Raw genomic sequence first — 13,975 nt, forward strand, 5'->3', positions numbered from 1 at the left:
ACATTGAATTGTTGGAAAAGGTTCAGGGGAAGGTTACTAGATTGGTGCCTGAGGTGGAGGGGTTGTCGTGGGAGAAGAGGCTAAAATTTCTGAAATTGTTTTCTTTTCAAAGAAAGAAGCTTTGGAAGAGATGTGACTGAGATGTTTAAGATTGTTTTAGATTGATAGTGTTAAAGTATCATTTTTTTTTCATACTTAACGACAAAAATACTAGTACTAAGAATACAAATATAAATTTTGGCAAGGTAGAAGTCATCTACAGCCAAGACAGTTTTATTTTTCTAACAGGGGTGGAGGCCTTTGAAAGGGGTTACCTTCGGATGTTGTGGAGCCAGTAAATTTATGTAAGGTTAAGAAAAGGTTTGATAACTATATGAATTATAAGGGATGGCTTTGAGGGGTTTCTTTTTATTTATTTATTTACTTAATAATTTTAGTTTAGTTTGGATAGTGAGACATCCGTAATGAACCATTACGTCACTTGTTATTCCTAAACGTTATGTTAAATAACCTATACTGCGACTTACAGTGCGATAGCATGTAATGGTCTAAAATGGACATGCCGCTACAATCAGGGTTCAACAATAACAAAATAATCTATTCAACAGTAACATCACTTTTTGATAAATTCAACACTTACCAAAACACAATAAATAAACAAGTGCCTAGCCATGACTTCACACCACCATTAATAAACAATGTGTCAAAAATATTATTAAATCACTAATAATGGAATCAAGGAAAAGACCCAGAAAAACAACAACATGATTCTAAACAATAATGCTAATGATACAACAATTACAATATTCCAAAAATACCTTTCAATATCATTAACAGTATTAACTAAAGAGTAAGGTAGCATTTTAATGCACCTAATAATTAAAAGATAAACTAATGTGTAGGGTTTATTTATAGCAAAGCCACATTGGGTTATCTGTTGTGTCCACCGAGGGGAATCGAACTGCTGCTTTTACCATTGTAAATCCTTTCCGCTATCCCAACGAGGAACAAGATAAACTAACCGCTAGAAGGAAATAATGAATGAACGTTAAACACAGCCATAATCATATAAAAACGTAGAATTTGATATTTCGCAAGTAAACAATGTTAATAAGTTAATATAGTAACACATACTGCGAGTCACAATACGATAACATAAATATTTTATTAAGCTAAAATGATCCATACTGCGAGTACATACCCATACGACAGTACAATTATGTTAATAAACTAATATAACTCATATCGCGAGTCACAATACGATATTAAAACTATGATAATTATTTAATACAACCAATACTACGAGCCACAATAAGATAGAAAGCAATGTTAATAAACTAAAATAGCCCATACTGGAAATTACAATACAAATTAAGTAAAATAATTCGATAGTGTGCCAAAATTGTACTGACACAATTATTAATCACGCAAAGGCTCAGGTTTTTTAACATTTAAAACATAAAAGTTTTTTTAAAATGTGTGCACTTTTATGTACCTTATATGTAGTACCTAAAGCCGATGGTGATGAAGATAAAATAGTATAAAAAAATTTAACAGCATAATGGGTTATGTATATAAATGAACCTTATGCTTACTATGGTATTTCTAATTTTTCAGTAAATTATATAGCTTGACTAGTTACTTTTATAATTGTTGTAACTTTAATTGGTTGTACAATATACGTGAGAATAATTAAATGTGAAAAGGGAAATTCCTATTGCGATTATAACGATGAAGGTAGAGACGTTTAGCGGCGTTAATTACAAATTATTTCTAAACTTTTAAATGAACAAAGATTATTACTCTAAGATCGTGTACTTCGTGAAATTTTCCCATTAAATAGATTTGGAATTTATCAGACACATGTATTTCAATTACACACAACTAACTTAGGTCCACTCATTTACCAATCTGTTTTGAAACTTCTAATTTAAAAAATACTATAAAAAACACAATTTTAACACGTTGGCTCCTAAGCCTATTTTGCCGATACTTTCCAGGGTTCCACTAGTCATTTTACAGTTACATTTTTTTAGGAAGAGTGGATATGTGACTGTTCTGTCCCAGCCAATATGTGATCCTTTAAAAAGAAAATTGAGCACAATTCACCGGTGGGTGGTGTGGGAGCCAACGTGTTAAACTTGTAAAGAACTATTATAGCGTCAAATAACGACTTATGACAATACAACCGTAGACCTTATTTTATCCCGTTTAAATGTTACAAGATCTGTGCATTTGTATTCCAATTTCAAACTTAATGAATCCCTTTATTTCATTAGGCCAGAACTGGTATTATATCGTTTCAAGGTGAATTCAGCGTTATAGTACTAAAACTGGAAAAATAGCAATCGTTAGAACAACTTTTCAGGCTGAAGTTAGTTTTACAGTTTCTTAGACAATCCTCCAGGATTAGTGTTTGTTTATGTTCTTCGGATATACGCATACCCGTGTTTCAAAAACCACTGGAAGTCATCATGAAGTCTAATTCATACGTAAATCATGTCTACATTGAATGTAGGATAACTTCTGTTCGATTATGGGTCACAGTTTTGATATACTAACGGATCAGACGCTGTTATTTAACGTACCGTAATATGCTGTATATACTAATTAGGGAATTAGAAATTTTGGACACCACTTATTGTTATATCAGTATAGCCTTACTAATGTTTTTTTAAACTTACTAAGAACCTGGGTGTACAATCGAAGCAAGATAAAATGCCCCAAAACACTGTTCAGATAACGATAACAGACGGCTGGATAAAAGAAGAAATAGATATGCATATATTAACAAGTGCTGCAGCTTTTCGGTAAAATAAAATGTTATCACACTACGACTATCACTAGTACTGATGGCGACCGTATATTCAGGCTTAGTCGCTGCCGTGTAATCATAATCGCACGAGTTCAACTTCAAGAAAGACCTAAAGGTATTTGTTAAAACTAAGCCTCCGGAAACGTCGTCCGGTCTTTTCCTCTCAGTAGCTTTAGTGCACACGCTATAACAATAATTAACAAGCGAGATAAATGAAGGTTTGGCAGTAACTGCGTGCTCATTAAGCTAAGCCTAACAGCAAGGTATGTAACTGATGTTGGTAAAAAGCTGTTCGATTTAAACAAAGAAAATGTTTACGTTCAATAAACAACACGTTGGAGGATACCTTCATTTTATATCAGAATTTAGAAGTTCTTGTTGAAGCTGAATGATTAAGTCTCCAGGTAAAATGATAACCAAAACAACTGATTAATATTCCAGTTTGTCAACCACGCCATTAGTCTTCTTGACAGCCGGTTGTTTAAAAATCTGAACGACGCTTCTGGTATTATGCATAAATGTATGGTCTAGTAGACATTGGACAAACTCTACAGCTTTGCTTGTGTTTAGTAGACCTTGGACAAACTCTACAGCTTTGTTTATTCGTATCTAGTAGCCCTTGGACAAACTCTACAGCTTTGTTTATTCGTATCTAGTAGACCTTGGAGAAACTCTACAGCTTTGCTTGTGTTTAGTAGCCCTTGGACAAACTCTACAGCTTTGTTTATTCGTATCTAGTAGACCTTGGACAAACTCTACAGCTTTGCTTGTGTTTAGTAGACCTTGGACAAACTCTACAGCTTTGTTTATTCGTATCTAGTAGCCCTTGGACAAACTCTACAGCTTTGTTTATTCGTATCTAGTAGACCTTGGAGAAACTCCACAGCTTTGCTTGTGTCTAATGGACCTTGGACAAACTCCACAGCTTTGTTTGTGTCTAGTGGACCTTAAACAAACTCTACAGCTTTGTTTGAGTTTAGTAGACCATTATTTAACATCACAGCTTCATCTGTTAGTGTCTAGTAGATCTTTGTTAAACTACAGCTCTGTTTAACACAAAATGATTGAAAATGCTTCGAAGTCGAAAAACAAACAACAAAGGTGAAATGGACAACTGTCTTGTTCATGGTGGATTTGTAGAGAATATCTTGGGAAACTAAATCTACAAAATTTGTTTGTTTTTAATTTCGAGCAAAGTTACTCGAGGGCTATCTGCGCTAACAGTCTATAACTTAGCAATGTAAAACTAGAGGAAAGACAGCTAGTTATCGCCACCCTCCGCCAACTCTTGGGATACTCTTTTATCAACGAATAGTGGGATTGACCGATACATTATAACGCCCCCACGGATGAAAGGGCGAGTGGGTCAGCCGTAAGTTTACGGATTTCCGCTAGGATCCGAAACTTGATTTCCCGTGGCAGAGAGAACTCAGTATGCTGTAAGGTTTTGAGATCAAACAATTCTTGCAGAGCACTTTGTACTGATTAAAATAAGCAACAAAATTAAAACCAAACCAAACAAACAAACTGGCCCACTGGAGGGCACAGAGCAAAGCCTAAACATGTGATGTTCTACTATCACGACGAAGTACGTCCTCTACGTTATTTAAGTAATTTTAGTAAGGCATTTTTAACTATGCAAACTACTACATAATTAACTAAAGATATAAAGGTATTTTCAATAAAATTTCACAAGGTCAGCCAGCAAAAGGTATTCAAGCTAATTCTAAATTTATGTTCTAAGCTAAGAAAGTAAAATTATCTTTATAATAAAAATATCACATTAGATGTTTATTGTGTTTATATGAATACACGTGAATTCTTTCTTTGTGTGTCTAAGTATGTTGATTGTATGGGTACATACTGACTGCGTTGGATATATAAAAATAAATTGACTGCTTAAAGTCCATAAAAATACAACCTTGGATACGAAATATAACTAAGTTAGCTTAATAATATATTAGCATAACCTTGATGGCTTATTTGCCTCTACCAGGAATTTAGTTTGACAACAAGAACACTGGGGGAAAAACTTGCTCTTTCCACAGCGTGGCAACATTTATTCATGGGCTGGGCACACACCTGATTACGGTTGCTAAGAGCAGCTTTGAAAAGTAAAGGTTATACGAGTACTAAGTTAACCCGAAACTAATATACCCATTAAAACAGAAGTTTTAAACGTAAGATGGAGTGGTTTGTCTTCTATGGGTTTTGTTTGATAGAGGCTTGTCTTCTATCGGATGATTTGAAACATATATGTAAATTGTTCAGTGTTTTAAAACAAAAACAATAAAGTGAAATCGTATTAAGTACAATAATTTGTTAACTTACGCACATTTGTGAACTTTCAAAGATACGATTGGTTTGGTTTGTTTTGAATTTCGCCCAAAGCTACTCGAGGACTATCTGTACTAACCGTCCCTAATTTAGCAGTGTAAGACTAGAGGGAAGGCAACTAGTCATCACCATCCACCGCCAACTCTTGGGCTCCTCTTTTACCAACGAATAGGGGGATTGACCGTCACATTATAACGCCCCCACGGCTGAAAGGGCGAGTATGTTTGGTGTGACGGGTATTCGAATCCGCAACCCTCGGATTACGAGTCGAGTGCCTTAACCACCTGGCCATGCCGATCCTCAAAGATATGAAATGGTTGAATTAAAACTATACTGATTAAGTAGCTAGTGTGAATTAATCATGACTAGGATTCGAAAATCCTCGTATTGACTCAGCTGTTAATTCCTGCTTACAAACAGAAAGAAAAAAAAACAGCCAAGAAACATTCGGAATACCTTGTTACTATTTTTTTTCACTCAGTGCATTTAGCCTCAAGACTAGTTACCATTAACACAATGAATAGGTCTCAAGACTAGTTACCATTAACACAATGAATAGGTCTCAAGACTAGTTACCATTAACACAATGAATAAGCCTCAAGACTAGTTACCATTAACACAATGAATAAGCCTCAAGACTAGTTACCATTAACACAATGAATAAGCCTCAAGACTAGTTACCATTAGCACAATGAATAAGCCTCAAGACTAGTTACCATTAACACAATGAATAAGTCTCAAGACTAGTTACCATTAACACAATGAATAAGTCTTCAGACCAGTTACCATTAATACAAGGAATAAGTCTCAAGACTAGTTACCATTAACACAATGAATAAGCCCCAAGATTAGTTACCATTAACACAATTATAAGCCCTAAGATTAGTTACCATTAACACAGTTATAAGCCTCAAGATAAGTTACCATTCATATAATTATAGACCCTAAGATTAGTTACCATTCATATACTTATAGACCCTAAGATTAGTTACCATTAACTCAATTATAAGCCTCAATACTACTTACCACTCACACGTTTAATAAGCTTTACGACTACTTACCATTAACACAAATAATAAAAATTATAAAACCTATATTCGAAATAGGTTCTGTCACACACGTGATGTATGGTTCGTTTAGTGTTTGTGTCCATACACATAAATAACTACCAGACAAACAAAAACACTTTTTCACAAATATAGTTTAATATCTTCTTCCTGACAAACAAACAAAAACTTACTAGGCCTGTAGAATGTTAATACTGAATACAGAAAATTCTTTATCAGCGCGGTAGTTTGTAGTGAGATGAAAGTTCTAGTCGAGAAAATGTTTGTACCTATTAAAAACTGCAAAAAAACTTCATGATATACGACTCCAAAAAATCTTTATTTCTAAATCATTTATTTTGCTGCTATTGTACTCATGAACAGATTTACCTACATTCTTGATGACGAGAAACCTACTTGAAATAAAAATGTATCTCAGAACTGCTGGTATGGGTATTTAACCTGAAGATGACATAGGAAGGTCGAAATGTTGTTCTCTGCTTATCAATGAAAGTGATAACACCCATACCAGCCGTTCTGAGATACAGATTTACATACATGATACTGTCAGTGCCATTTCTTTAGAATCTCAACTCAGGAAAGTCTGTTTTAACGTATCTCAGACGTATGTGTGTGTTGCAATATAAAGTTTTATTTTCCCTACACCAATGTTTCAAGTTATCAAAATGCCAGTTAGCCTACAAATTGATGAAACAAGATTCTCTGCTGTTGCGGAGTCATTAAAGAAATCTTAGAAATAAGAGAACTGATGTTATTGAATGGTCAAGTCAATCACCTGATATCAATCCGGTTGAAGATTTATAGGCTGAGTTAAACCGATTAACGAAAGATCGCAAGCCAAGTATGGAAGATGAACTTTTTGAAATACTCACAGAAGGACGGCAGTTAGTCACTCAGGAATATCTGTACAAACTTATTGAAAGTATGTCATGTTGATGTGGAGCAGTACTGAAATCCAATGGAATGTCGACTAAGTATTAACTTGTGAAACTGGTTTGTGTTTTATTTCTATGTTCATGATTATTGCAAGAGAAACTTGTTTGATTATTTTGTAGGTTAATTGAAATAAAAAGATGTAAGAAACTACAGCAACTACACAATACTTTTTATGCAAACATGTAACTAAAATCATGAAAAATTTGGGTATTTATAAAAGCCAGTGTTAAAATTCGGATTTGAGATCAGGCTTGAACAAATCTCATCGAGTGCATTCTAAAAACATATAGTTTTACTACTTTACTGTTATATAATAAAAGTTATAACAAATTAACAACATTTTTGGAAGGGCTTTTGTTTCGTCCACACTCTGTATGTCCAAACTACCCTAGTATACATTTTGATATCTTAATAGCAGTACCTTCTATAAATTATATTATTAACTTTATGAGACTGATACTTAAACCTACTTCGGGCACATTTGGTTTATTAAACTCTGATATATTTTTCGTTTTACATATAAAAATAAATATGAAGTTCATATACTTCGTGAAAAGTAAAAAATAATAACACTTCACCACAAATACGGATCCATCTGCTCTTTCTGACAAACAAAACATCTAATTACAAATATAGTTCCGTCTCCTTCTCCTGACAAACAAAATCAATTTGCACAAATATAGTTCAACTTCCTCTTTCTAACAAACATGTAAAAATACTTAGTCACACGTATAGTTCAATCTGCAGTTCCTGGCAAAAACCAACACTTAGTCATAAGTAATGCTCAAAATAGTAAATGGTGTCTTCATAAAATACATGCTATTTGTTGCTATTTTTTATGTTACAATAATTTAAGAAATTTATAGTATTTCATAATAAAAGCAAACCTTAGCAAACCAAAGTCAATTTAATTGGGTTTCGTATGTACAGTACTGGAAACAATTATGGAAACATTGGACTAAGTGGGTATACAATGGAAATTACACATGAAAAAATAATATTTTAATGTGAATATGAAATGTTGCCTAATACAGCGTTGCGTTGACGTGGCACAATGTGATTGGATTTCAGGCACCCAATCTCAAAGTGCCAAACCAGCACTAGGCCTATATAGGTAATGGCAGTGATTCCATTTTAGAGACGGAAAGTTATGATGAACACTGGGAAGGAAATTACGCATGACAAGCCTATAAAAGTCACAGTTTGAGCTAAAGAAGGATCCTCCTATCGGCAGATCGCAGCCCGACTTCATGTTCCACCTAGTGTTATATTCAAAACTCTGAAAAGGGTTCGTAAACCTTGAACTTTTGACAATAAATGTGGTCGAAGAAGAAAACCCAAGCTATCCAAAATTGATTATAAAGTTCCTTAGAGTAATTTCTCTACGTGTTAGGCAAAGATCTAGTAAAGATCTTGTGAATAATTTTGCTGCAAGTACAGATGTTATTGTTTCTTCACGAAAAAAAAGATGCACATCAATCCAAAATGGTCATCAAGGGCTTGTAGTTGCTTGGAAACCTTTGCTGAAAAGAAGCGATAAAATAAAAAGGCTACAACTGGCAGCAGAAATGTTTGTTTTTTGTTTGTTTTTGAATTTCGCACAAAGCTACTCGAGAGCTATCTATGCTAGCCGTCCCTAATTTAGCAGTGTAAGACTAGAGGGAAGGCAGCTAGTCATCACCACCTACCGCCAACTCTTGGGCTACTCTTTTACCAACGAATAGGGGGGATTGACCGTCACATTATAACGCCAACACGGATGAAAGGGCGAGCATGTTTGGCGCGACGAGGAAGCGAACCCGCGACCCTCAGATTACGAGTCGCACGCCTTAACACGCTTGGCCATGCCGGGCCCAGCAGAAATGAAACAGTAAAATAATCAAATTTAAAAAATAGTGCTTTTTACAGAGGAGTCAAAATGTTTAACTGTTTGGTAACAATAAACGGCAGTGTGTTCAAAGGTGGACTGGAAAACGGTATAACAGTCAGTTTACAGTACGGCATGGGGTTGGGTTAGTAACATTCTGAGGCTGCATTTCAGTTAAAGGTGTCAGAGGATTATATAAACCGAATTCAGTGTACAACATTTACAGTAAAGCGTAGTGTAGGACCAATACAATTTTAGGGCTGTACCTCAGCCAAGGATGTTAGGAACAAATTTGAAGGCACCTTAACTGCTGGTAGATAAAGGCAGGCTCTGATCCACCATACCATTTCTTTAGGAATGCATCTCATTTGCCTGGTCTTCATCTTTAGATATGAAAATGGCCCCAAACATTACAGCCAATACAGTGAAAATCTACTTGAAACGTAAAGGGAATAGTGAAACAAATTCACGAGGCCATACAGAGTTACATGAGTGCTAAGAGAGTCAAAAGCCAGCCAAAAAACTGGGACGAATTGTGGAAAGTGACACAAGACATTTTGAACATTGACAAACTGTATGAAAATACGAAGCAAAGGACTCGTGTACCAAATGCTAACCTTCGAATCAACGCATGCATTTATCTTTGCATATTTTCTGTCATAATGCATCGTATTTATGTCTGTGCATTTTTTCTTAACATTAATGTAATTTGTATTATGTGCCTAGTTTGTCCTCTGTTTCTGTAATTATTTCCAGTACTACGCGTGTAGTTTTATCTGTTAAGTTTTCATTATCTTCAAAAAGTTCTCACCCGGTTTATAAAGGTAAACGTTTTACGAAACAAGATCGTCATATCAGATAGTAAAAACTAGGTTCTAACAATAAAACACAAAGAAAAACTGCAATCCAACGCCATCTTAAGATAAAATATTAATATACAGAAGTTTTTGACAATAAACACAAAAGGTTAAAAAATCGCGAGTTTCTTATAAGCTTGGAATGTCTTGTAAAACAGTTTGTTGTTGCGTTTTACGCATCACTCATAACGTCTTTATTTGATTTTTGTATTTTGAGAGTAAAGATTTGTTTTGCTTACAGTAAGTAAACAGGACATGTGGAATTGACACTTTTTCGATGTTTTCTATGTTAACTCTTTACCTTGATCAAGCAAGTGCTTCTTACCTTAAACTGACATCCTAAAGGTTTTGGTTTGGCTTGTTTTAAACATAGCTCAAAGTTACACGAGAGCTTTCTGCACTAGCCGTCCCTAATTTAGCAGTGTAAGACTAGAGGGAAGGCAGCTAGTTATCACAACCCACCACCAACTCTTGGGTTACTCTTTTACCAACAAATAGTGGGACTGACCGTCACATTGTGACGCTCCCACGGCTGAAAGGACCAGCATATTTGGTGCGACGGGGATTCGAACCCGCGACCCTCAGATTACAAGTCGAACGCCTTAACCCACCTGGCCATGCGGGGCCTATATAGAAATTAAACATCTTAAAAATATTATATTATTTAGAAACGAAATTACAGTATATTAAAAGAATTTTTACTGTTTAGCAACAAAACTACAAATAGCAAAACATTTTTACATTGTTTAGAAACAGAATTACACATTAGCAAAACATGTTACATTGTTAAAAAAACAAAACTATCCAAACGCAGAAAAATGTTGCATTGTTATAAAGCCATACACTTCATTGATTTATAGTTGCTATTAACATGGAATAGAATTTCAAGATATAAATTTTGGTATTAATTACAAAGTAATGAAATAAACAATTTAAATAATTACATTGAAATTTTACGGCTTTATAATCAAGAAAATGGTAACATCCTCGGCCGTTAATAGCTTGGAAGTTTTTTTTTTGCCGTTTTTATGATGAAAGTAAACAAGAACAGTTGTGTTACACTTCGATGATGACGTCACAGTATTTTTCAGAAGCATGATGACGTCATGGTATTTTTAGAAGCACTTGGTGAAAGAAAAAATAATTAACTACTGCACCGCCCTCTGTATACGTTTTCTATGGCAATCTTTTCATCGCTATTTTTGTAAAATGCGAGACAAGGCTATTATAAACGTATATAGTGGCATTAGCCTTTCACGAAGGCCTTGGACATTTTTGATTTTGACATGTTATTAACTCAGGCATCCAGGCTTCCCATTATTAAAAGCGTGTACTTAGTTTGGTTCGTTACGAACGTCCCTAACAAAAATACCTTTTCTTTCTTTTTTTTAACTCATAACTCCTCTATATTGTTAATTATTTCTAGCCACCGTTTAAGAAAATTTCAATTTCTTTTCCTTTTATACATTGTCCTTGAAGTAACCTAATCAAAAATTGGTGCGGTATAAAATTACAATATAAATAAGGTTCGATTAATGAATTCTCCTTGAAGGATTGTTAAGAAAATTACAAGTTACAGACAACAAGCGGTTTGGAACCCTGAATAAACACCCTACCCAACAAACATCCTCGTTAGTTTCAATAGCTTTGAACTAATATTCTAACCCTAGTAATCGTCTCTTGAACCAGAGCGCCAAGTTTTAAACAATTACAAACATCAAAGCGTCTTACGATATTTAACCTATACACCTATAATCTTCCAGGATACACTCCTTGCGCGTTTATTAATTCACGAAAACTGTTTGGACGAGAACGATCTGAAATAGCACCGAAATAGATGAAATTGAAAACTCTTACGCACGCATGCGCACACACATTCAAATTACGATGGCATTATGTTACGTATATTCCTTTTCCTATATGTTTTATAAATTACATTTTGCACAGAAGTTTACAGTACGTGATTGAAACGACTTTCAGTTAATATTGTTGGTGTTTTCTTTTACCATTGTTAGAAAAAAAGTTTGTGTTTTTTAATTTGGCACAAAGTTACACGAGAGCTATCTGTGCTAGCCGTCCCTAATTTAACAATGTAAGACTCGAGGGAAGACAGCTAGTCGTCACCACCCACCGCCAACTCTTGGACTACTCTTTTATCAACGAATTCTGAGATTGACCGTGACATTATAACGCCCCTATGGCTGAAAGGGACAGTATGTTTGGTATGACAGGGATTCGAACCCGCGACCCTCAGATTAGGAGTTGAACGCCTTAACCCACCTGACTATATCGGGCCTTAACGAAAAGAGATATAAAATACTATAATCCATCTTTTATGTATCTATCATTCTCGAGTGTTCCTAAGGAAAGTCGACCCACATTCAGTGCATTAGGAGCTAGTTCAAAACAAAAGAAATGAGTCGCTTGAGTGAAAACGAGTTTTATATTTTAACCATTAAAGAACGTAATAAAAGATAATACTAATGAATGACTAACTTGCAGTAAATATATATCTGTTGTGTGTATTACACACACGTTTTGTATGACCTAATAATGTTAATAATGTATGAGTTACTATTCTTTGTACGTACAGTTAGTACGCTAGGAGCGACTTGGTCTTATTTGTACGATTTCATCTTTTTATACGTAAATATATGGTACAACACAATTTCTATGACTTGGTCTTATATGTAAACAATTTATGTCATAATGCACACTTATTTTTTCCCAAATTCTCAGATATGAAGTACGCACTATAAGAGGTAATAGTATTCTTTCAGAATTTGCCAGGTTACGAATTAGCTTAGTGGTAAGCCTTACGTTAAGTTTAATGATTAAATTACGCTATATATAGGTTTACTGTTACTGACGTTAGAGTAAGATAATATTTAGTTTCATATCTAACAGTATGAACACATAGTATTTAAATTACGCATAAAATAAAATAATTATTCTTTAATTTGGTGATATAATATAAAACTAATTAATTACCAGTATAGCTTACTCAATTGATTTTAAAATCTAGTGCAACAATACATTCACGACAACATTCAGTAGTGTTTAATGTAAAACAACTTTGTTTAAAAACACATGCACACAAATTACAGGCGATTATAACTTAAGTATTTCTTTGTTCATTAATTAGTACGATTAATTAGTTGGCTATGGTATTTATTCGCTCGCACAATTGCAGACTTTGGTTACTAATTAATACAACATTAACACCTCTCACTACGCAAAGGCTGATCAGATACTATAATTGCTTTTTGTACTATAGTTGGGCGTTTATTTTTTTCACTAGTGTGAAAGGCCAAAAATCATACTGCGCTTTATATGTAAGGTCGCACTATACGCGAGTATTTACGGTATATGTGAGAACTAATAGCACAATATGTTTTGTGCGACAAGAGTCACTTGATTAGAAGCTTCGTTTAAAACTGTTTAAGGAACAAATATGACAAGAAATATATTGCTTTGAAGTCCTGTTCAAAGGATGAAACAGATTTACGTTATACGTTTATTTTAATACCTATATTTGTTTCAGTCTGATGCATGCGATGTATATTGTTGAATGTGTATTGCGCAAGTCCCGCCTGTTATCTATCTAAATTTGTAGAAGATTCTCTAGAGTAAGCATCAAAATATATGTTTTACTAAAACGCTAGCGTGTCTCTGAACATTGTTGAACATACGAGAATATCGCCTTAAACTACATAAACTGACGCTCCAAGAAATAGGACGAAATATTATTGGTTGCTACGGTTTTAATCGCTATTATAAGCCTCGGAAGCTATAACTGTGATAAACGCTTATTAGTCGGAAAACTACAGATACTTCATCAGGAACGTTTATAGATTTCGAACATCACGAAACGTTTACTTCAGAGAATTAACGTCGGACGTCAGTCTTCCAAAGAGGACATTAAATATTGTCGTCGGTGTAAAACTCTTGTATGAAGAATAGAGCTAGCTAGTATTCTAGTCAAGTGAAATGTATCTGTGCATCAATATAAAAGTAAGTTGCGTCTCGTGGATCTGGACCGTCGTTAAAATATTTATACCAGATAGAACACTCAGTATAGTTTGTAAAGGTTTTG

The 13,975-nt window shown here is 34.5% G+C and overlaps 1 long non-coding RNA gene across 1 annotated transcript; it reads right to left on the reverse strand.

Moving 5' to 3' along the window:
* Positions 1–671: 671 nt before the first annotated feature.
* Positions 672–10,990, reverse strand: LOC143238289 (uncharacterized). The gene is made up of 3 exons (XR_013020500.1): positions 10,824–10,990; positions 10,388–10,505; positions 672–1,024 (listed from the first exon to the last, which is right to left on the reverse strand). It is a non-coding gene; the product is annotated as an uncharacterized LOC143238289 (long non-coding RNA).
* Positions 10,991–13,975: the final 2,985 nt, after the last annotated feature.

The sequence above is a fragment of the Tachypleus tridentatus genome, chromosome 13, assembly GCF_004210375.1.
Source record: "Tachypleus tridentatus isolate NWPU-2018 chromosome 13, ASM421037v1, whole genome shotgun sequence".
Lineage (NCBI taxonomy): Eukaryota > Metazoa > Arthropoda > Merostomata > Xiphosura > Limulidae > Tachypleus > Tachypleus tridentatus.